We start from the raw sequence: 26,672 nt of genomic DNA on the forward strand, positions 1-26,672 counted from the left end.
TACAAGAAGACTGAATCTTGTTACTCTCTATGTTGTGAACCTTTCCTGTGAGACCAGTTTTAGATTCCGATGCTTCACTTCAGGTTTACTGTATGCCTTGAACATTCTTATTGACGATGAAACACAGAAATTGCATCGCAATTAAATACAGAACGCACAATGCCGACTTAAGTACAAGTAGATTGACTATTCTTACTGTCTATGGTTTGAACCTTTTCTGTGAGACCAGTTTTAGATTCCGATACTTAACTTCAGGTTTACTGTATGACTTGGACCTTCGTATTGTCGATGAAACACAGAAATTGCATCGGAATTAAATTCAAAAGGCACAATGGCGACTAGAGTACAAGAAGACTGACTCTTCTTACATTCTATGATTTGAACCGTTACTGTGAGACCAGTTTTAGATTCCGATGCTTCACTTCAGGTTTACTGTATCCCTTGGACCTTCTTATTGACGATGAAACACAGATATTGCATCGGAATTAAATACAAAAGGCACAATGCCGACTTAAGTACAAGAAGACTGACTCTTCTTACTGTCTATGTTTAGAACCTTCCCTATGAAACCGGTTTTAGATTCCGATGCTTCACTTCAGCTTTACTGTATCTCTTGGACCTTCTTGTTGACGATGAAACACAGTAATTGCATCGGAATTAAATACAAAAGGTACATTGCCCACTGAAGCACGAGAGGCTGACTCTTCTTACATACTTTGAATCGAGCTTTTCCTGTGAGACCAGTTTTTGATATCGATGCGTCACTATAGCTCTTCTGTATCCCTTGGACCTTCTTATTGACGATGAAACACAGATATTGCATCGGAATTAAATACAAAAGGCACAAGGCCGACTTAAGTACAAGAGGAATGTCTCCTCTTACTGTCTATGATTCAACCTTTCCTGTGAGACCAGTTTTAGATTCCGATGCTTTACTTCAGGTTTTCTGTATACCTTGGACCTTCATCTTGACGATGAAACACAGAAATTGCAACGGAATTAAATACAAAAAGCATTATGCCGACTTAAGTACAAAAAGACTGAATCATCTCACTGTCTATGTTTTGAGCCTTTCCTGTGAGACCAGTTGAAGTTTCCGATGCTTCACTTCAGGTTTACCGTATCCCTGATACCTTCTTATTGACGATGAAACACAGAAATTGCATCGGAATTAAATACATAATGCACAATGCAGACTTAAGTACAAGTGGACTGACTCTTCTTACATGCAATGAATCTAACTTTTCCTGTGAGAGCAGTTTTTTTATCGATGCTTCACTTCAGGTCTTCTGTATCCCTTGGACCTTCTTAATGACGATGAAACACAGAAATTGCATCGGAATTAAATACAAAAGGCACAATGCCGAAGTAAGTACAAGAGGAATGTCTCTTCTTACTGCTATGTTTGAACCTTTCCTGTGAGACCAGATTTAGATTCCGATGCTTCACTTCAGGTTTTCTGTATCCCTTGGACGTTCATATTGACGATAAAACACAGAAATTGCATCGGAATTAAATACAAAACGCACAATGCCGACTTAAATACAATTGGACTTACTCTTATTACGTTCTATGATTTGAGCCTTTCCTTTGAGACCGGTTTTAGATTCCGATGCTTCACATCAGGTTTACTGTATCCCTTGGACCTTCTTATTGACGATGAAACACAGAAATTGCATCGGAATTAGATACAAAAGGCACTATGCCGACTTTAGAACAAGTAGACTGACTCTTCCGATTGTCTAAGCATTGAAAATTTCCTGTGAGACTAGTTTTAGATTCCGATGCTTCACTTCAGGTTTACTGTATCCCTTGGACCTTCTTATTGGCGATGAAACACAGAACTTGCATCGGAATTAAAAACAAATCCACAATGCCGTCTTCAGTACAAGAAGACCGACTCTCCTTACTGACTATGCTTTGAACCTTTCCTGTGAGACCAGTTTAAGATTCCGATGCTTCACTTCAGGTATACTGCATCCCTTGGACCTTCTTATTGACGATGAAACACAGAAATTGCATCGGAATTAAATACAAAAGGCACAATGCCGACTTAAGTACAAGAGGACTGATATTTCTTACAATCTATGATAAGAGCCATTCCTGTGAGACCAGTTTTAGGTTCCGATGTTTCACTTCAGGTTTACTGAATCCCTTGGAGCTTCTTATTGACGATGAAACACAAAAATTGCATCGGAATTAAATACAAAAGGCACAATGCCGACTTAAGGACAAAAAGACTGACGCTTCTTACTCTGTATGTTGTGAACCTTTCCTGTGAGAACAGTTTTAGATTACGATGCTCCACTTCAAGTTTACTGTATCACTTTCACTTTCTTATTGACGATGAAACACAGAAATTGCATCGGAATCAAATACAAAAGGCAGAATGCCGTCCTAAGTACAAGTTGATTGACTCTTCTTACTGTCTATGCTTTGAGCCTTTCCCGTGAGACCAGTTTTAGATTCCGATGCTTCACTTCAGGTTTACTGTATCCCTTGGACCTTCGTATTGTCGATGAAACACAGAAATTGCATCGGAATTAAATTCAAAAGGCACAATGGCGACTAGAGTACAAGAAGACTGACTCTTCTTACATTCTATGATTTGTACCTTTACTGTGAGACCAGTTTTAGATTCCGATGCTTCACTTCAGGTTTACTGTATCCCTTGGACCTTCTTATTGACGATGAAACACAGATATTGCATCGGAATTAAATACAAAAGGCACAATGCCGACTTAAGTACAAGAAGACTGACTCTTCTTACTGTCTATGTTTAGAACCTTCCCTATGAAACCGGTTTTAGATTCCGATGCTTCACTTCAGCTTTACTGTATCTCTTGGAACTTCTTATTGACGATGAAACACAGTAATTGCATCGGAATTAAATACAAAAGGTACATTGCCGACTTAAGCACAAGAGGACTGACTCTTCTTACATACTTTGAATCGAGCTTTTCCTGTGAGACCAGTTTTAGATATCGATGCGTCACTTCAGCTCTTCTGTATCCCTTGGCCCTTCTTATTGACGATGAAACACAGATATTGCATCGGAATTAAATACAAAAGGCACAAGGCCGACTTAAGTACAAGAGGACTGACTCTTCTTACATTCTATGATTTGAACCTTTACTGTGAGACCAGTTTTAGATTCCGATGCTTCACTTCAGGTTTACTGTATCCCTTGGACCTTCTTATTGACGATGAAACACAGATATTGCATCGGAATTAAATTCAAAAGGCACAATGCGAACTTAAGTACAAGAAGACTGACTCTTCTTACTGTCTATGTTTAGAACCTTCCCTATGAAACCAGTTTTAGATTCCGATGCTTCACTTCAGGTTTACTGTATCTCTTGGAACTTCTTATTGACGCTGAAACACAGTAATTGCATCGGAATTAAATACAAAAGGTACATTGCCGACTTAAGCTTAAGAGGAATGTCTCTTCTTACTGTCTATGATAGAACCTTTCCTGTGAGACCAGTTTTAGATTCTGATGCTTTACTTCAGGTTTTCTGTATCCCTTGAATCTTCATCTTGACGATGAAACACAGAAATTGCTTCGGAATTGAATAGAAAACTCACAATGTCGACATAAGTACGAGAAGACTGGCTCTTCATTATGTCTATTTTTTGAGCATTTCCTGTGAGACCTGTTTTAGATTCCGATGCTTCACTTCAGGTTTTCTGTATCCCTTGGATCCTCTTATTGACGATGAAACACAGAAATTGCATCGGAATGAAATACAAAAGGGCACAATGCAGACTTAAGTACACGAAGACTGACTCTTCCTATTATCTATGTTTTGAGCCTTTAATGTGAGACCAGTTTTAGATTCCGATGCTTCATTTCAGGTTCTCTGTATCCCTTGGACCTTCATATTGGCGATTAAGCACAGATATTGCATCGGAATTAAACACAAATGGCACAATGCCGACTTAAGTACAAGAAGATTGACTCTTATTACTGTCTATGTTTTGAGCCTTTCCTGTGAAACCAGTTTTAGACTACGATGCTTCACTTCAGGTTTACTGTATCACTTGGACCTTCTTGTTGACGATGAAACACAGTAATTGCATCGGAATTAAATACAAAAGGTACATTGCCCACTTAAGCACGAGAGGCTAACTCTTCTTACATACTTTGAATCGAGCTTTTCCTGTGAGACCAGTTTTAGATATCGATGCGTCACTATAGCTCTTCTGTATCCCTTGGACCTTCTTATTGACGATGAAACACAGATATTGCATCGGAATTAAATACAAAAGGCACAAGGCCGACTTAAGTACAAGAGGAATGTCTCTTCTTGCTGTCTATGATTCAACCTTTCCTGTGAGACCAGTTTTAGATTCCGATGCTTTACTTCAGGTTTTCTGTATCCCTTGGACCTTCATCTTGACGATGAAACACAGAAATTGCAACGGAATTAAATACAAAAAGCATTATGCCGACTTAAGTACACAAAGACTGACTCATCTCACTGTCTATGTTTTGAGCCTTTCCTGTGAGACCAGTTGAAGATTCCGATGCTTCACTTCAGGTTTACTGTATCCCTTGGACCTTCTTATTGGCGATGAATTACAGAACTTGCATCGGAATTAAAAACAAATCCACAATGCCGTCTTCAGTACAAGAAGACCGACTCTCCTTCCTGTCTATGATTTGAGCCTTTCCTGTGAGACCAGTTTTAGGTTCCGATGCTTCACTTCAGGTTTACTGAATCCCTTGGAGCTTCTTATTGACGATGAAACACAAAAAATGCATCGGAATTAAATACAAAAGGCACAATGCCGACTTAAGGACAAAAAGACTGACACTTCTTACTCTGTATGTTGTGAACCTTTCCTGTGAGAACAGTTTTAAATTCCGATGCTTCACTTCAGGTTTACTGCATCACTTTCACTTTCTTATTGACGATGAAACACAGAAATTGCATCGGAATCAAATACAAAAGGCAGAATGCCGACTTAAGTACACGAGGACTGTTTCTTCCTATTATCTATGTTTAGAGCCTTTCCTGTGAGACCAGTTTTAGATTCCGATGCTTCACTTCAGGTTTACTGAATCCCTTGGAGCTTCTTATTGACGATGAAACACAAAAAATGCATTGGAATTAAATACAAAACGCACAATGCCGACTTAAGTACAAGAAGACTGACTCTTCTTACTGTCTATGTTTTGAGCCTTTCCTGTGAGACCAGTTTTAGATTACGATGCTTCACTTCAGGTTATTTGTATCACTTGGACCTTCATTTTGGCGATTAAGCACAGATATTGCATCGGAATTAAACACAAATGGCACAATGCCGACTTAAGTACAAGAAGACTGACTCTTCTTACTGTCTATGTTTTGAGCCTTTCCTGTGAAACCAGTTTTAGACTACGATGCTTCACTTCAGGTTTACTGTATCACTTGGACCTTCTTGTTGACGATGAAACACAGTAATTGCATCGGAATTAAATACAAAAGGTACATTGCCGACTTAAGCACAAGAGGCTGACTCTTCTTACATACTTTGAATCGAGCTTTTCCTGTGAGACCAGTTTTAGATATAGATGCGTCACTATAGCTCTTCTGTATCCCTTGGACCTTCTTATTGACGATGAAACACAGATATTGCATCGGAATTAAATACAAAAGGCACAAGCCGACTTAAATACAAGAGGACTTACTCTTATTACGTTCTATGATTTGAGCCTTTCCTTTGAGACCGGTTTTAGATTCCGATGCTTCACATGAGGTATACTGCATCCCTTGGACCTTCTTATTGATGATGAAACACAGAAATTGCATCGGAATTAAATACAAAAGGCACAATGCCGACTTAAGAACAAGAGGACTGACATTTCTTACAATCTATGATTAGAGCCATTTCTGTGAGACCAGTTTTAATTTCCGATGTTTCACTTCAGGTTTACTGAATCCCTTGGAGCTTCTTATTGACGATGAAACACAAAAATTGCATCGGAATTAAATACAAAAGGCACAATGCCGACTTAAGGACAAAAAGACTGACGCTTCTTACTCTGTATGTCGTGAACCTTTCCTGTGAGAACAGTTTTAGATTCCGATGCTTCACTTCAGGTTTACTGTATCACTTTCACTTTCTTATTGACGATGAAACACAGAAATTGCATCGGAATCAAATACAAAAGGCAGAATGCCGTCCTAAGTACACGTTGATTGACTCTTCTTACTGTCTATGTTTTGAGCCTTTCCCATGAGACCAGTTTTAGATTCCGATGCTTCACTTCAGGTTTACTGTATCTCTTGGACCTTCTTGTTAACGATGAAACACAGAAATTGCATTGGAATTAAATACAAAACGCACAATGCCGACTTATGTACAAGAAGACTGACTCTTCTTACTGTCTATGGTTTGAACATTTTCTGTGAGACCAGTTTTAGATTCCAATGCTTTACTTCTGGTTTACGGTATCCCTTGGACCTTCTTATTGACGATGAAAAACAGAAATTGCATCGGAATTAAATACAAAAGCCACAATGCCGACTTAAGTACACGAAGACTGTTTCTTCCTATTATCTATGTTTTGAGCCTTTCCTGTGAGACCAGTTTTAGATTCCGATGCTTCACTTCAGGTTTACTGTATCCCTTGGACCTTCTTGTTGACGATGAAACACAGAAATTGCATTGGAATTAAATACAAAACGCACAATGCCGACTTAAGTACAAGAAGACTGACTCTTCTTACTGTCTATGTTTCGAGCCTTTCCTGTGAGACCAGTTTTAGATTACGATGCTTCACTTCAGGTTATTTGTATCACTTGGGCCTTCTTGTTGACGATGAAACACTGTAATTGCATCGGAATTAAATACAAAAGGGACATTGCCGTCTTAAGCACAACAGGACTGACTCATCTTACATACTTTGAATCGACCTTTTCCTGTGAGTTCAGTTTTAGATATCGATGCGTCACTTCAGCTCTTCTGTATCCCTTGGACCTTCTTATTGACGATGAAACACAGATATTGCATGGGAACTAAATACAAAAGCACAAGGTCGACTTAAGTAGAAGAGGAATGTCTCTTATTACTGTCTATGTTTGAACCTTTCCTGTGAGACCAGTTTGAGATTCCGATGCTTTACTTCAGGTTTTCTGAATCCCTTGAACCTCCGTCTTGACGGTGAAACACAGAAATAGCATCGGAATTAAATACAAAAAGCATATGCTTTCTTAAGTACAAAAAGACTGACTCATCTCACTGTCTATGTTTTGAGCCTTTCCTGTGAGACCAGTTTTACATTCCGATGCTTCACTTCAGGTTTACTGTATCCCTTCGACCTTCTTATTGACGATGAAACACAGATATTGCATCGGAATTAAATACAAAACGCACAAAGCCGACTTATGTACAAGAAGACTGACTCTTCGTACTGTCTATATTTTGAACCTTTCCTATTAAACCAGTTTAAGATTACGATGCTTCACTTCAGGTTTACTGTATCCCTTGGACCTTCTTAATGACGATGAAACACAAAAATTGCATCAGAATTAAATACAAAAGGCACAATAGCGACTTAAGTACAAGTAGATTGAATATTCTTACTGTCTATGATTTGAACCTTTCCTGTGAGACCAGTATTAGATTCCGATGCTTCACTTCAGGTTTACTGTATGATTTGGACTTTCCTATTGTCGATGAAACACAGAAATTGCATCGGAATTAAATACAAAAGGCACAATGAAGACTTATGAACAAGTAGACTGACTCTTCCGATTGCTATGCATTGAAAATTTCCTGTGAGACCTCTTTTAGATTCCGATGCTTCACTTCAGGTTTACTGTACCCCTTGGACCTTCTTATTGACGATGAAACACAAAAATTGCATCGGAATTAAATACAAAAGGCACAATAGCGACTTAAGTACAAGTAGATTGAATATTCTTACTGTCTATGATTTGAACCTTTCCTGTGAGACCAGTATTAGATTCCGATGCTTCACTTCAGGTTTACTGTATGATTTGGACTTTCCTATTGTCGATGAAACACAGAAATTGCACCGGAATTAAATACAAAAGGCACAATGAAGACTTAAGTACAAGAAGACTGACTCTTCTTACTGTCTACGTTTTGAACCTTTCCTGTGAGACCAGTTTAAGATTCCGATGCTTTACTTCAGGTTTACTGTATCCCTTGGACCTTCTTATTGACGATGAAACTTATAAATTGCATCGGAATTAAATACAAAAGGCACAATGCCGACTTAAGTACAAGAGGACTGACATTTCTTACATTCTATGATTTGAGCCATTCCTGTGAGACCAGTTTTAGATTCCGATGCTTCATTTCAGGTTTACTGTATCCCTTGGAGCTTCTTATTGACGATGAAGCACAGAAATTGCATCGAAAATAAATATAAAAGGCATATTGCCGACTTAAGGACAAGAAGACTGACATTTCTTACAATCTATGATTTGAGCCTTTCCTGTGAGAACAGTTTTAGATTCCGATGCTTCACTTCAGGTTTACTGTATCCTTAGGACCTTCTTATTGACGATGAAACACAGAAATTGCATCGGAATTAAATACAAAAGGCACAATGCCGCCTTAAGTACAAGTAGATTGACTCTTCTTACCGTCTATGTTTTGAACTTTCCCCGTGATACTAGTTTTAGATTCCGATGCTTCACTTCAGGTTTACTGTATCCCTTGGACCTTCTTATTGGTGATGAAACACAGAAATTGCATCGGAATTGAATACAAAGGGCACAATGCCGACTAAAGTACAAGAAGACTGGCTCTTCTTACTGTCTAAGTTTTGAACCTTTCCTGTGAGCCCAGTTATAGATTCCGATGCCTCACTTCAGGTTTGCTGTATCCTTTGGACCTTCTTAGTGACGCTGAAACACAGAAATTGCATCGGAATTAAATACAAAAGGCATAATGCCGACTTAAGTTTAAGAAGACTGACTCTTCTTACTGAGTATGCTTTGAATCTTTCCCGTGACACCAGTTTTAGTTCCGATGCTTGACTTCAGGTTTATTGTATCCCTTGGAGCTTCTTATTGACCATGAAACACAGAAATTGCATCGGAAATAATTACAAAAGGCACAATGCCGACTTAAGGACAAGAAGATTGCCACTTCTTACTCTGTATGTTGTGAACCTTTCCTGTGAGAACCGTTTTGGATTCCGATCCTTCACTTTAGGTTTACTGTATCACTTTCACTCTCTTATTGACGATGAAACACAGAAATTGCATCGGAATCAAATACAAAGGGCACAATGCCGACTTAAGTGCAAGTAGACCGACTCTTCTTACTGTCTATGTTTTGAACCTTTCCTGTGAGACCAGTTTTAGATTCCGATGCTTCACTTCAGGTTTACTGTATCCCTTGGACCATCTTATTGACGATGAAATACCGAAATTGCATCGTTATCAAATTCAAAAGGCACATTGCCGACTAGAGTACAACAAGACTGACACTTCTTCCATTCTATGATTGGAACCTTTACTGTGAAACCAGTTTTAGATTCCGATGCTTCACTTTAGGTTTACTGTATCCCTTGGACCTTCATATTGACGATGAAACACAGAAATTGCACCGGAATTAAATACAAAAGGCACAATGCCGACTTAAGTACAAGTAGATTGACTCTTCTTACCGTGTATGCTTTGAACCTTCCCTGTGAGACCAGTTGTGGATTCCGATGCTTCACTTCTGGTTTAATGTGTCCCTTGGACCTTCATATTGATGATGAAACACAAAATTACTTCAGAATTAAGTACAAAAGGCACAATGCCGACTTAAGTACAAGAAGACTGACTCTTCATACTGTCTATGTTTTGAACCTTTCCCGTGAGACCATTTATAGATTCCGATGCTTCACTTCAGGTTTACTGTATCCCTAGGACCTTCTTATTGATGATGAAACGCAGAAATTGCTTCGGAATCAAATACTAAAGGCACAATGCCGACTTAAGTACACGAAGACTGTTTCTTCCTATTATCTATGCTTTGAGCCATTCCTGTGAGACCAGTTTTAGATTCCGATGCTTCACTTCAGGTTTACTGTATCCCTTGGACGTTCTTGTTGACGATGAAACACAGAAATTGCATTGGAATGAAATACAAAACGCACAATGCCGACTTAAGTACAAGAAGACTGACTCTTCTTACTGTCTATGTTTTGAGCCTTTCCTGTGAGACCAGTTTTAGATTACGATGCTTCACTTCAGGTTATTTGTATCACTTGGACCTTCTTGTTCACGATGAAACACAGAAATTGCATTGGAATGAAAAACAAAAGGGCACAATGCCGACTTAAGTACACGAAAACTGACTCTTCCTATTATCTATGTTTTGAGCCTTTAATGTGAGACCAGTTTTAGATTCCGATGCTTCATTTCAGGTTTTCTGTATCCCTTGGACCTTCATTTTGGCGATTAAGCACAGATATTGCATCGGAATTAAACACAAATGGCACAATGCCGACTTAAGTACAAGAAGACTGACTCTTCTTACTGGCTATGTTTTGAGCCTTTCCTGTGAAACCAGTTTGAGACTACGATGCTTCACTTCAGGTTTACTGTATCACTTGGACCTTCTTGTTGACGATGAAACACAGTAATTGCATCGGAATTAAATACAAAAGGTACATTGCCGACTTAAGCACAAGAGGCTGACTCTTCTTACATACTTTGAATCGAGCTTTTCCTGTGAGACCAGTTTTAGATATCGATGCGTCACTATAGCTCTTCTGTATCCCTTGGACCTTCTTATTGACGATGAAACACAGATATTGCATCGGAATTAAATACAAAAGGCACAAGGCCGACTTAAGTACACGAGGAATGTCTCTTCTTACTGTCTATGATTCAACCTTTCCTGTGAGACCAGTTTTAGATTCCGATGCTTTACTTCAGGTTTTCTGTATCCCTTGGACCTTCATCTTGACGATGAAACACAGAAATTGCAACGGAATTAAATACAAAAAGCATTATGCCGACTTAAGTACAAAAAGACTGAATCATCTCACTGTCTATGTTTTGAGCCTTTCCTGTGAGACCAGTTGAAGTTTCCGATGCTTCACTTCAGGTTTACCGTATCCCTGATACCTTCTTATTGTCGATGAAACACAGAAATTGCATCGGAATTAAATACATAAGGCACAATGCAGACTTAAGTACAAGTGGACTGACTCTTCTTACATGCAATGAATCTAACTTTTCCTGTGAGAGCAGTTTTTTTATCGATGCTTCACTTCAGGTCTTCTGTATCCCTTGGACCTTCTTAATGACGATGAAACACAGAAATTGCATCGGAATTAAATACAAAAGGCACAATGCCGAAGTAAGTACAAGAGGAATGTCTCTTCTTACTGCTATGTTTGAACCTTTCCTGTGAGACCAGATTTAGATTCCGATGCTTCACTTCAGGTTTTCTGTATCCCTTGGACGTTCATATTGACGATAAAACACAGAAATTGCATCGGAATTAAATACAAAACGCACAATGCCGACTTAAATACAAGAGGACTTACTCTTATTACGTTCTATGATTTGAGCCTTTCCTTTGAGACCGGTTTTAGATTCCGATGCTTCACATCAGGTATACTGCATCCCTTGGACCTTCTTATTGACGATGAAACACAGAAATTGCATCGGAATTAAATACAAAAGGCACAATGCCGACTTAAGAACAAGAGGACTGACATTTCTTACAATCTATGATTAGAGCCATTTCTGTGAGACCAGTTTTAGGTTCCGATGTTTCACTTCAGGTTTAATGAATCCCTTGGAGCTTCTTATTGACGATGAAACACAAAAATTGCATCGGAATTAAATACAAAAGGCACAATGCCGACTTAAGGACAAAAAGACTGACGCTTCTTACTCTGTATGTTGTGAACCTTTCCTGTGAGAACAGTTTTAGATTCCGATGCTTCACTTCAGGTTTACTATATCACTTTCACTTTCTTATTGACGATGAAACACAGAAATTGCATCGGAATCAAATACAAAAGGCAGAATGCCGTCCTAAGTACAAGTTGATTGACTCTTCTTACTGTCTATGTTTTGAGCCTTTCCCGTGAGACCAGTTTTAGATTCCGATGCTTCACTTCAGGTTTACTGTATCCCTTGGACCTTCTTGTTAACGATGAAACACAGAAATTGCATTGGAATTAAATACAAAACGCACAATGCCGACTTATGTACAAGAAGACTGACTCTTCTTACTGTCTATGCATTGAAAATTTCCTGTGAGACTAGTTTTAGATTCCGATGCTACACTTCAGGTTTACTGTATCCCTTGGACCTTCTTATTGGCGATGAAACACAGAACTTGCATCGGAATTAAAAACAAATCCACAATGCCGTCTTCAGTACAAGAAGACCGACTCTCCTTACTGTCTATGCTTTGAACCTTTCCTGTGAGACCAGTTTAAGATTCCGATGCTTCACTTCAGGTATACTGCATCCCTTGGACCTTCTTATTGACGATGAAACACAGAAATTGCATCGGAATTAAATACAAAAGGCACAATGCCGACTTAAGTACAAGAGGACTGACATTTCTTACAATCTATGATTAGAGCCATTCCTGTGAGACCAGTTTTAGGTTCCGATGTTTCACTTCAGGTTTACTGAATCCCTTGGAGCTTCTTATTGACGATGAAACACAAAAATTGCATCGGAATTAAATACAAAAGGCACAATGCCGACTTAAGGACAAAAAGACTGACGCTTCTTACTCTGTATGTCGTGAACCTTTCCTGTGAGAACAGTTTTAGATTCCGATGCTTCACTTCCGGTTTACTGTATCACTTTCACTTTCTTATTGACGATGAAACACAGAAATTGCATCGGAATCAAATACAAAAGGCAGAATGCCGTCCTAAGTACACGTTGATTGACTCTTCTTACTGTCTATGTTTTGAGCCTTTCCCGTGAGACCAGTTTTAGATTCCGATGCTTCCCTTCAGGTTTACTGTATCTCTTGGACCTTCTTGTTAACGATGAAACACAGAAATTGCATTGGAAATAAATACAAAACGCACAATGCCGACTTATGTACAAGAAGACTGACTCTTCTTACTGTTTATGTTTTGAGCCTTTCCTGTGAGACGAGTTTTAGATTCCGATGCTTTACTTCAGGTTAACTGTATCCCTTGGACCTTCTTGTTGACGATGAAACACAGAAATTGCATTGGAATTAAATACAAAACGCACAATGCCGACTTAAGTACAAGAAGACTGACTCTTCTTACTGTCTATGTTTCGAGCCTTTCCTGTGAGACCAGTTTTAGATTACGATGCTTCACTTCAGGTTATTTGTATCACTTGGGCCTTCTTGTTGACGATGAAACACTGTAATTGCATCGGAATTAAATACAAAAGGGACATTGCCGTCTTAAGCACAACAGGACTGACTCATCTTACATACTTTGAATCGACCTTTTCCTGTGAGTTCAGTTTTAGATATCGATGCGTCACTTCAGCTCTTCTGTATCCCTTGGACCTTCTTATTGACGATGAAACACAGATATTGCATGGGAACTAAATACAAAAGCACAAGGTCGACTTGAGTAGAAGAGGAATTTCTCTTATTACTGTCTATGTTTGAACCTTTCCTGTGAGACCAGTTTGAGATTCCGATGCTTTACTTCAGGTTTTCTGAATCCCTTGAACCTCCGTCTTGACGGTGAAACACAGAAATAGCATCGGAATTAAATACAAAAAGCATATGCTTTCTTAAGTACAAAAAGACTGACTCATCTCACTGTCTATGTTTTGAGCCTTTCCTGTGAGACCAGTTTTACATTCCGATGCTTCACTTCAGGTTTACTGTATCCCTTCGACCTTCTTATTGACGATGAAACACAGATATTGCATCGGAATTAAATACAAAACGCACAACGCCGACTTATGTACAAGAAGACTGACTCTTCGTACTGTCTATATTTTGAACCTTTCCTATTAAACCAGTTTAAGATTACGATGCTTCACTTCAGGTTTACTGTATCCCTTGGACCTTCTTAATGACGATGAAACACAAAAATTGCATCAGAATTAAATACAAAAGCCACAATAGCGACTTAAGTACAAGTAGATTGAATATTCTTACTGTCTATGATTTGAACCTTTCCTGTGAGACCAGAATTAGATTCCGATGCTTCACTTCAGGTTTACTGTATGATTTGGACTTTCCTATTGTCGATGAAACACAGAAATTGCACCGGAATTAAATACAAAAGGCACAATGAAGACTTAAGTACAAGAAGACTGACTCTTCTTACTGTCTACGTTTTGAACCTTTCCTGTGAGACCAGTTTAAGATTCCGATGCTTTACTTCAGGTTTACTGTATCCCTTGGACCTTCTTATTGACGATGAAACTTATAAATTGCATCGGAATTAAATACAAAAGGCACAATGCCGACTTAAGTACAAGAGGACTGACATTTCTTACATTCTATGATTTGAGCCATTCCTGTGAGACCAGTTTTAGATTCCGATGCTTCACTTCAGGTTTACTGTATCCCTTGGAGCTTCTTATTGACGATGAAGCACAGAAATTGCATCGGAAATAAATATAAAAAGCATATTGCCGACTTAAGGACAAGAAGACTTACATTTCTTACAATCTATGATTTGAGCCTTTCCTGTGAGAACAGTTTTAGATTCCGATGCTTCACTTCAGGTTTACTGTATCCTTAGGACCTTCTTATTGACGATGAAACACAGAAATTGCATCGGAATTAAATACAAAAGGCACAATGCCGCCTTAAGTACAAGTAGATTGACTCTTCTTACCGTCTATGTTTTGAACTTTTCCCGTGATACTAGTTTTAGATTCCGATGCTTCACTTCAGGTTTACTGTATCCCTTGGACCTTCTTATTGATGATGAAACACAGAAATTGCATCGGAAATGAATACAAAGGGCACAATGCCGACTAAAGTACAAGAAGACTGGCTCTTCTTACTGTCTAAGTTTTGAACCTTTCCTGTGAGCCCAGTTATAGATTCCGATGCCTCAGTTCAGGTTTGCTGTATCCCTTGGACCTTCTTATTGACGCTGAAACACAGAAATTGCATCGGAATTAAATACAAAAGGCATAATGCCGACTTAAGTTTAAGAAGACTGACTCTTCTTACTGAGTATGCTTTGAATCTTTCCCGTGACACCAGTTTTAGTTCCGATGCTTGACTTCAGGTTTATTGTATCCCTTGGAGCTTCTTATTGACCATGAAACACAGAAATTGCATCGGAAATAATTATAAAAGGCACAATGCCGACTTAAGGACAAGAAGATTGCCACTTCTTACTCTGTATGTTGTGAACCTTTCCTGTGAGAACCGTTTTGGATTCCGATCCTTCACTTTAGGTTTACTGTATCACTTTCACTCTCTTGTTGACGATGTAACACAGAAATTGCATCGGAATCAAATACAAAGGGCACAATGCCGACGTAAGTGCAAGTAGACCGACTCTTCTTACTGTCTATGTTTTGAACCTTTCCTGTGAGACCAGTTTTAGATTCCGATGCTTCACTTCAGGTTTACTGTATCCCTTGGACCATCTTATTGACGATGAAATACCGAAATTGCATCGTTATCAAGTTCAAAAGGCACATTGCCGACTAGAGTACAACAAGACTGACACTTCTTCCATTCTATGATTGGAACCTTTACTGTGAAACCAGTTTTAGATTCCGATGCTTCACTTTAGGTTTACTGTATCCCTTGGATCTTCATATTGACGATGAAACACAGAAATTGCACCGGAATTAAATACAAAAGGCACAATGCCGACTTAAGTACAAGTAGATTGACTCTTCTTACCGTGTATGCTTTGAACCTTCCCTGTGAGACCAGTTGTGGATTCCGATGCTTCACTTCTGGTTTACTGTGTCCCTTGGACCTTCATATTGACGATGAAACACAAAATTACTTCAGAATTAAGTACAAAAGGCACAATGCCGACTTAAGTACAAGAAGACTGACTCTTCATACTGTCTATGTTTTGAACCTTTCCCGTGAGACCATTTATAGATTCCGATGCTTCACTTCAGGTTTACTGTATCCCTAGGACCTTCTTATTGATGATGAAACGCAGAAATTGCATCGGAATTAAATACTAAAGGCACAATGCCGACTTAAGTACACGAAGACTGTTTCTTCCTATTATCTATGTTTTGAGCCATTCCTGTGAGACCAGTTTTAGATTCCGATGCTTCACTTCAGGTTTACTGCATCCCTTGGACCTTCTTGTTGACGATGAAACACAGAAATTGCATTGGAATTAAATACAAAACGCACAATGCCGAATTAAGTACAAGAAGACTGACTCTTCTTACTGTCTATGTTTTGAGCCTTTCCTGTGAGACCAGTTTTAGATTACGATGCTTCACTTCAGGTTATTTGTGTCACTTGGACCTTCTTGTTGACGATGAAACACAGAAATAGCATTGGAATGAAAAACAAAAGGGCACAATGCCGACTTAAGTACACGAAAACTGACTCTTCCTATTATCTATGTTTTGAGCCTTTAATGTGAGACCAGTTTTAGATTCCGATGCTTCATTTCAGGTTTTCTGTATCCCTTGGACCTTCATTTTGGCGATTAAGCACAGATATTGCATCGGAATTAAACACAAATGGCACAATGCCGACTTAAGTACAAGAAGACTGACTCTTCTTACTGGCTATGTTTTGAGCCTTTCCTGTGAAACCAGTTTGAGACTACGATGCTTCACTTCAGGTTTACTGTATCACTTGGACCTTCTTGTTGACGATGAAACACAGTAATTGCATCGGAATTAAATACAAAAGGTACATTGCCGACTTAAGCACAAGAGGCCGACTCTTCTTACATACTTTGAATCGAGCTTTTCCTGTGAGACCAGTTTTAGATATCGATGCGTCACTATAGCTCTTCTGTATCCCTTGGACCTTCTTATTGACGATGAAACACAGATATTGCATCGGAATTAAATATAAAAGGCACAAGGCCGACTTAAGTACAAGAGGAATGTCTCTTCTTACTGTCTATGATTCAACCTTTCCTGTGAGACCAGTTTTAGATTCCGATGCTTTACTTCAGGTTTTCTGTATCCCTTGGACCTTCATCTTGACGATGAAACACAGAAATTGCAACGGAATTAAATACAAAAAGCATTATGCCGACTTAAGTACAAAAAGACTGAATCATCTCACTGTCTATGTTTTGAGCCTTTCCTGTGAGACCAGTTGAAGTTTCCGATGCTTCACTTCAGGTTTACCGTATCCCTGATACCTTCTTATTGACGATGAAACACAGAAATTGCATCGGAATTAAATACATAAGGCACAATGCAGACTTAAGTACAAGTGGACTGACTCTTCTTACATGCAATGAATCTAACTTTTCCTGTGAGAGCAGTTTTTTTATCGATGCTTCACTTCAGGTCTTCTGTATCCCTTGGACCTTCTTAATGACGATGAAACACAGAAATTGCATCGGAATTAAATACAAAAGGCACAATGCCGAAGTAAGTACAAGAGGAATGTCTCTTCTTACTGCTATGTTTGAACCTTTCCTGTGAGACCAGATTTAGATTCCGATGCTTCACTTCAGGTTTTCTGTATCCCTTGGACGTTCATATTGACGATAAAACACAGAAATTGCATCGGAATTAAATACAAAACGCACAATGCCGACTTAAATACAAGAGGACTTACTCTTATTACGTTCTATGATTTGAGCCTTTCCTTTGAGACCGGTTTTAGATTCCGATGCTTCACATCAGGTTTACTGTATCCCTTGGACCTTCTAATTGACGATGAAACACAGAAATTGCATCGGAATTAGATACAAAAGGCACTATGCCGACTTTAGGACAAGTAGACTGACTCTTCCGATTGTCTATGCATTGAAAATTTTCTGTGAGACTAGTTTTAGATTCCGATGCTTCACTTCAGGTTTACTGTATCCCTTGGACCTTCTTATTGGCGATGAAACACAGAACTTGCATCGGAATTAAAAACAAATCCACAATGCCGTCTTCAGTACAAGAAGACCGACTCACCTTACTGTCTACGCTTTGAACCTTTCCTGTGAGACCAGTTTAAGATTCCGATGCTTCACTTCAGGTATACTGCATCCCTTGGACCTTCTTATTGACGATGAAACACAGAAATTGCATCGGAATTAAATACAAAAGGCACAATGCCGACTTAAGTACAAGAGGACTGACATTTCTTACAGTCTATGATTAGAGCCATTCCTGTGAGACCAGTTTTAGGTTCCGATGTTTCACATCAGGTTTACTGAATCCCTTGGAGCTTCTTATTGACGATGAAACACAGAAATAGCATCGGAATTAAATACATAAAGCATAATGCTTTCTTAAGTACAAAAAGACTGACTCATCTCACTATCTATGTTTTGAGCCTTTCCTGTGAGACCAGTTTTAGATTCCGATGCTTCACTTCAGGTTTACTGTATCCCTTCGACCTTCTTATTGACGATGAAACACAGATATTGCATCGGAATTAAATACAAAACGCACAATGCCGACTTATGTACAAGAAGACTGACTCTTTGTACTGTCTATATTTTGAACCTTTCCTATTAAACCAGTTTAAGATTACGAAGCTTCACTTCAGGTTTACCGTATCCCTTGCCCTTCTTAATGACGATGAAACACAGAAATTGCATCGGAATTAAATACAAAAGGCACAATGCCGACTTATGAACAAGTAGACTGACTCTTCCGATTGCTATGCATTGAAAATTTCCTGTGAGACCTCTTTTAGATTCCGATGCTTCACTTCAGGTTTACTGTACCCCTTGGACCTTCTTATTGACGATGAAACACAAAAATTGCATCGGAATTAAATACAAAAGGCACAATGGCGACTTAAGTACAAGTAGATTGAATATTCTTACTGTCTATGATTTGAACCTTTCCTGTGAGACCAGTATTAGATTCCGATGCTTCACTTCAGGTTTACTGTATGATTTGGGCTTTCTTATTGTCAATGAAACACAGAAATTGCATCGGAATTAAATACAAAAGGCACAATGAAGACTTAAGTACAAGAAGACTGACTCTTCTTACTGTCTACGTTTTGCACCTTTCCTGTGAGACCGGTTTAAGATTCCGATGCTTTACTTCAGGTTTACTGTATCCCTTGGACCTTCTTATTGACGATGAAACTTAGAAATTGCATCGGAATTAAATACAAAAGGCACAATGCCGACTTAAGTACAAGAGGACTGACATTTCTTACATTCTATGATTTGAGCCATTCCTGTGAGACCAGTTTTAGATTCCGATGCTTCACTTCAGGTTTACTGTATCCCTAGGAGCTTCTTATTGACGATGAAGCACAGAAATTGCATCGGAAATAAATATAAAAGGCATTATGCCGACTTAAGGACAAGAAGACTGACATTTCTTACAATCTATGATTTGAGCCTTTCCTGTGAGAACAGTTTTAGATTCCGATGCTTCACTTCAGGTTTACTGTATCCCTTGGACCTTCTTATTGACGATGAAACTTAGCAATTGCATCGGAATCAAATACAAAATGCACAATGCCGACTTAAGTGCAAGTAGACCGACTCTTCTTACTGTCTATGTTTTGAACCTTTCCTGTGAGACGAGTTTTAGATTCCGATGCTTCACTTCAGGTTTACTGTACCCTTGGACCTTCTTATTGACGATGAAATACCGAAATTGCATCGGAATCAAATTCAAAAGGCACATTGCCGACTAGAGTACAAGAAGACTGACTCCTCTTCCATGCTATGATTTGAACCTTTACTGTGAAACCAGTATTAGATTCCGATGCTTCACTTCAGGTTTACTGTATCCTTAGGACCTTCTTATTGACGATGAAACACAGAAATTGCATCGGAATTGAATACAAAAGGCACAATGCCGCCTTAAGTACAAGTAGATTGACTCTTCTTACCGTCTATGTTTTGAACTTTTCCCGTGATACTAGTTTTAGATTCCGATGCTTCACTTCAGGTTTACTGTATCCCTTGGACCTTCTTATTGATGATGAAACACAGAAATTGCATCGGAATTGAATACAAAGGGCACAATGCCGACTAAAGTACAAGAAGGCTGACTCTTTTTACTGTGTATGTTTTGTACTTTTCCCGTGAGACCAGTTTTAGATTCGGATGCTTCACTTCAGATTTATTGTATCCCTTCGACCTTCATATTGACGATGAAACATAGAAATTGCATCGGAATAAGTGCAAAAGGCACAATGCCGACTTAAGTACAAGAAAACTGACTCTTCTTACTGTCTATGTTTTGAACCTTTCCTATGAAACCGAATTTAGATTCCGATGCTTCACTTCAGGTTTACTGTATCCCTTGGACCTTCTTATTGACGATAAAACACAGAAATTGCTTCGTAATTAAGTACAAAAGGCACAATACCGACTTAAGTACAAGAAGACTGACTCTTCTTACTGTCTATGTTTTCAAGCTTTCCTGTGAGACCAGTTTTAGATTCCGATGCTTCACTACAGGTTTACTGTATGCCTTGGACCTTCTAATTGACGATGAGACACAGAAATAGAATCGGAATTAAATACAGAAGGCACAATGCCGTCTTAAGTACAAGAGGACAAACTCTTCTTACTGTTTATGTTTTGAACCTTTGCTGTGAGACCAGTTTTAGATTCCGATGCTTCACTTCTGGATTTCTGTACCCCTTGGACTTCTTATTGTCGATGAAACACAGATATTTCATCCGAATTAAATACAAAAGGCACAATGCCGACTTAAGTACAAGAAAACTGACTCTTCTTACTGTCAATGTTTTGAACCTTTCCTGTGAGACCAGTTTTAGATTCCGATGCTTCACTTCAGGTTTACTGTATCCCTTGGACCTTCTTATTGACGATGAAACACAGAAATAGCATCGGAATTAAATACAAAAGGCATAATGCCGACTTATGTACAAGAAGACTGACTCTTCTTACTGTGTATGCATTTAATCTTTCCCGTGAGACCAGATTTAGATTCCGATGCTTGACTTGGAGTTTATTGTATCAGTTGGCCTTTCATATTGACGATGAAACACAGAAATTGCATCGGAAAAATTTCAAAAGGCACAATGCCGACTTAAGTACAAGAAGACAGACTCTTCTTACTGTCTATGTTTTGAACGTTTCCTGTGAGACCAGTTTAAGATACCGATGCTTCACTTCAGGTGTACTGTATCCCTTGGACTTTCTTATTGACGATGAAATACCGAAATTTCAGCAGAATTAAAATCGAACGGCCCAATGCCGAATAGAGTACAAGAAGACTGACTCCTCTTACATTCTATGATTTGTACCTTTACTGTGAGACCAGTTTTAGATTCCGATGCTTCACTTCAGGTTTGCTGTATCAGTTGCACTTTCTTATTGACGATGAAACACAGAAATTGCATCGGAATCAAATACAAAACACACAATGCCGACTTAAGTGCAAGGAGACTGACTCTTCTTACTGTCTATGTTTTGAACCTTTCCTGTGAGACCAGTTTTAGATTCCGATGCTTCACTATTGGTTTACTGTATCCCTTGGACCTTCTTATTGACGATGAAACACAGAAATTGCTTCAGAATTAAATACTTAAGGCACAACGCCGACTTAAGTACAAGAAGGCTGACTCTTCTTACTGTGTATGTTTTGAACTTTTCCGGTGAGACCAGTTTTAGATTCTGATGCTTCACTTCAGGTTTATTGTATCCCTTGGACCTTCATATTGACGATGAAACATAGAAATTGCATCGGAATAAGTACAAAAGGCACAATGCCGACTTCAATACAAGAAGACTGACTCTTCTTACTGTCTATTTTTTGAACCCTTCCTGTGAGACCAAATTTAGATTCCGATGCTTCACTTCAGGTTTACTGTATCCCTTGGACCGTCTTATTCACGATGTAACACAGAAATTGCATCGGAATTAAATGCAAAAGGCATAATACCGACATAAGTACAAGAAGACTGACTCTTCTTACTGTCTATGTTTTCAAGCTTTCCTATGAGACCAGTTTTAGATTCCGATGCTTCACTTCAGGTTTACTGTATGCCTTGGACCTTCTAATTGACGATGAAACACAGAAATAGAATCGGAATTAAATACAGAAGGCACAATGCCGTCTTAAGTACAAGAGGACAGACTCTTCTTACTGTTTATGTTTTGAACCTTTCCTGTGAGACCAGTTTTAGATTCCAATGCTTCACTCCATGTTTACTGTATCACCTTCACTTCCTTATTGACGATGAAACGCAGCAATTGCATCGGAATCAAATACTAAAGGCACAATGCCGACTTAAATACAAGAAGACTGACTCTTTTTACCGTCTATGTTAGAACTATCCCTGTGAGACCAGTTGTAGATTCCGATGCTTCACTTCAGATTTACTGTATCCCTTGGACCTTCTAACTGATGATGAACCACAGAATTTGCATCGGAATTACATACAATAGGCACAATGCTGACTTAGGTACAAGTAGATTGACTCTTCTTACCGTCCATGTCTTGAACCTTTCCTGTGAGACCAGTTTTAGATTCCGATGATTCACTTCAGGTTTTCTGTATCCCTTGGACCTTCTTATTGATGATGAAACACAGAAAGTGCATCGGAATTGAATACAAAAGTCACAATGCCGACATTAGTACAAGAAGACTGACTCTTCTTACTGTCTATGCTTAAAACATTCCCTGTGAGCCCAGTTATAGATTGCGATGCTTCACATCAGGTTTACTGAATCCCTTGGACCTTCTTATTGAAGATGAAACATAGAAATTGCATCGGAATTAAATACAAAAGGCACAATGCCGACTTAAGTACAAGAAGGCTGACTCTTCTTACTGTGTATGTTTTGAACTTTTCCCGTGAGACCAGTTTTAGATTTCGATGCTTCACTTCAGGTTTATTGTATCCCTTGGACCTTCATATTGACGATGAAACACACAAATTGCATCGGATTAAGTACAAAATGCACAATGCCGACTTAAGTACAAGAAGACTGACTCTTCTTACTGTCTATGTTTTGAACGTTTCCTGTAAGACCAAATTTAGATTCCGATGCTTCACTTCAGGTTTACTGTATCCCTTGGACCTTCTTATTGACGATGAAATACCGAAATTGCATCAGAATTAAAAACAAAAGGCGCAATGCCGACTTAAGTACAAGAAGACTGCCTCTTCTCACTGTGTATGATTTGAACCTTTCCCGTGAGACCAGTTTTAGATTCCGATGCTTCACTTCAGGTTTAGTGTATCCCTTGGACCTTCTTATTGATGATGAAACACAGAAATTGCATCGGAATTAAATACAAAAGGCACATTGCCGACTTAAGTACAAGAAGGCTGACTCTTTTTACTGTGTGTGTTTTGTACTTTTCCCGTGAGACCAGTTTTAGATTCGGATGCTTCACTTCAGGTTTACTGTATCACTTGGACCTTCTTATTGACGATGAATCACAGATATTGCATCGGAATTAAGTACAAAAGGCACAATACCGACTTAAGTACAAGAAGACTGACTCTTCTTACTGTCTATGTTTTCAAGCTTTCCTGTGGGACCAGTTTTAGATTCCGATGCTTCACTTCAGGTTTACTGTATGCCTTGGACCTTCTAATTGACGATGAAACACAGAAATAGAATCGGAATTAAATACGGAAGGCACAATGCCGTCTTTAGTACAAGAGGACAGACTCTTCTTACTGTTTATGTTTTGAACCTTTGCTGTGAGACCAGTTTTAGATTCCGATGCTTCACTTCAGGTTTTCTGTACCCTATGGACTTCTTATTGTCGATGAAACACAGATATTTCATCCGAATTAAATACAAAAGGCACAATGCCGACTTAAGTACAAGAAAACTGACTCTTCTTACTGTCAGTGTTTTGAACCTTTCCTGTGAGACTAGTTTTAGATTCCGATGCTTCACTTCAGGTCTACTGTATCCCTTGGACCTTCTTATTGACGATGAAACACAGAAATAGCATCGGAATTAAACACAAAAGACATAATTCCGATTTATGTACAAGAAGACTGACTCTTCTTACTGTGTATGCTTTGAATCTTTCCCGTGAGACCAGATTTAGATTCCGATGTTCGACTTAGAGTTTATTGTATCAGTTGGACATTCATATTGACGATGAAACACAGAAATTGCATCGGAATTAAATACAAAAGGCACAATGCCGACTTAAGTACAAGAAGACAGACTCTTCTTACTGTCTATGTTTTGAACCTTTCCTGTGAGACCAGTTTAAGATACCGATGCTTAACTTCAGGTTTACTGTATTCCTTGGACCTTCTTATTGACGATGAAACACAGGAAATGCATCGGAATTAAATACAAGAAGCACAATACCGACTTAAGTAGAAGAAGACTGACTCTTGTTACTCTCTATGTTGTGATCCTTTCCTGTGAGATCAGTTTTAGATACCGATGCTTCACTTCAGGTTTACTGTACCCCTTGGACCTTCTTATTGACGATGAAACACAGAAAGTGCATCGGAAATAAATATAAAAGGCACAGTGCCGAATTAAGTACAAGAAGACTGACACTTCTTACTCTGTATGTTGTGAACCTTTCCTGTGAGACCAGTTATAGATTCCGACGCTTCACACCATGTTTACTGTATCACTATCATTTTCTTATTGACGATGAAACGCAGAAATTGCATCGGAATCAAATACTGAAGGCACAATGCCGACTTAAGTACAAGAAGACTGACTCTTCTTACCGTCTATGTTAGAACTTTCCCTGTGAGTCCAGTTTTAGATTCCGATGCTTCACTTCAGGTTTACTGTATCCCTTGGACCTTCTAACTGACGATGAACCACAGAAATGGCATCGGAATTACATACAATAGGCACAATGCTGACTTAGGTACAAGTAGATTGACTCTTCTTACCGTCTATGTTTTGAACCTTTCCTGTGAGACCAGTTTTAGATTCCGATGATTCACTTCAGGTTTTCTGTATCCCTTGGACCTTCTTATTGATGATGAAACACAGAAATTGCATCGGAATTAAATACAAAGGGCAGAATGCCGACTTTAGTACAAGAAGACTGACTCTTCTTACTGTCTATGTTTAAAACCTTCCCTGTGAGCCCAGTTATAGATTGCGATGCTTCACATCAGGTCTACTGAATCCCTTGGACCTTCTTATTGAAGATGAAACATAGAAATTGCATCGGAATTAAATACAAAAGCACAATGCCGACTTAAGTACAAGAAGGCTGACTCTTCTTACTGTCTATGTTTTGAACGTTTCCTGTAAGACCAAATTTAGATTCCGATGCTTCACTTCAGGTTTACTGTATCCCTTGGACCATCTTATTGACGATGAAACACAGAAATTGCATCGGAATTAAATACAAAAGGCACAATACCGACTTAAGTACAAGAAGACTGTCTCTTCTTACTGTCTATGTTTTGAACCTTTCCTGTGAGACCAGTTTTAGAATCCGATGCTTCACCTCAGGTTTACTGTATGCCTTGGACCTTCTAATTGACGATGAAACATAGAAATAGAATCGGATTTAAATACAGAAGGCACAATGCCGTCTTAAGTACAAGAGGACAGACTCTTCTTACTGTTTCTGTTTTGAACCTTTGCTGTGAGACCAGTTTTGGATTCCGATGCTTCACTTCAGGTTTAGTGTATCCCTTGGACCTTCTTATTGTCGATGAAACACAGATATTTCATCGGAATTAAATACAAAAGGCACAATGCCGACTTAAGTACAAGAAGACCGACTGTTCTTACTGTCTATGTTTTGAACCTTTCCTGTGAGACCAGTTTTAGATTCCGACGCATCACTTCAGGTTTACTGTATTCCTTGGACCTTCTTATTGACGATGAAACACAGATATTTCATCGGAATTAAATACAAAAGGCACAATGCTGACTTAAGTACAAGAAGACCGACTCTTCTTACTGTCTATGTTTTGAACCTTCCCTGTGAGACCAGTTTTAGATTCCGATGCTTCACTTCAGGTTTACTGTATCCCTTGGACCTTCTTATTGATGATGAAACACAGAAAGTGGATCGGAAATAAATATAAAAGGCCCAATGCCGAATTAAGTACAAGAAGACTGACACTTCTTACTATGAATGTTATGAACCTTTCCTGTGGGACCAGTTTTAGATTCCGACGCTTTGCTCCATGTTTACTGTATCACTATCACTTTCTTATTGACGATGAAACGCAGAAATTGCATCGGAATCAAATACAAAAGGCACAATGCCGACTTAAGTACAAGAAGACTGACTCTTCTTACCGTCTATGTTAGAATTTTCCCTGTGAGACCAGTTTCAGATTCCGATGCTTCACTTCAGGTTTACTGTATCCCTTGGACCTTCTAACTGACGATGAACCACAGAAATTGCATCGGAATTACATACAATAGGCACAATGCTGACTTAAGTACAAGTAGATTGACTCTTCTTACCGTCTATGTTTTGAACCTTTCCTGTGAGACCAGTTTTAGATTCCGATGGTTCCCTTCAGGTTTTCTTTATCCCTTGGACCTTCTTATTGATGATGAAACACAGAAATTGCATCGGAATTAAATACAAAAGGCACAATACCGACTTTGGTACAAGAAGACAGACTCTGCTTACTGTCTATGTTTAAAACCTTCCCTGTGTGCCCAG

This window comes from Schistocerca serialis, unplaced genomic scaffold, assembly GCF_023864345.2.
Source record: "Schistocerca serialis cubense isolate TAMUIC-IGC-003099 unplaced genomic scaffold, iqSchSeri2.2 HiC_scaffold_1261, whole genome shotgun sequence".
NCBI lineage: Eukaryota > Metazoa > Arthropoda > Insecta > Orthoptera > Acrididae > Schistocerca > Schistocerca serialis.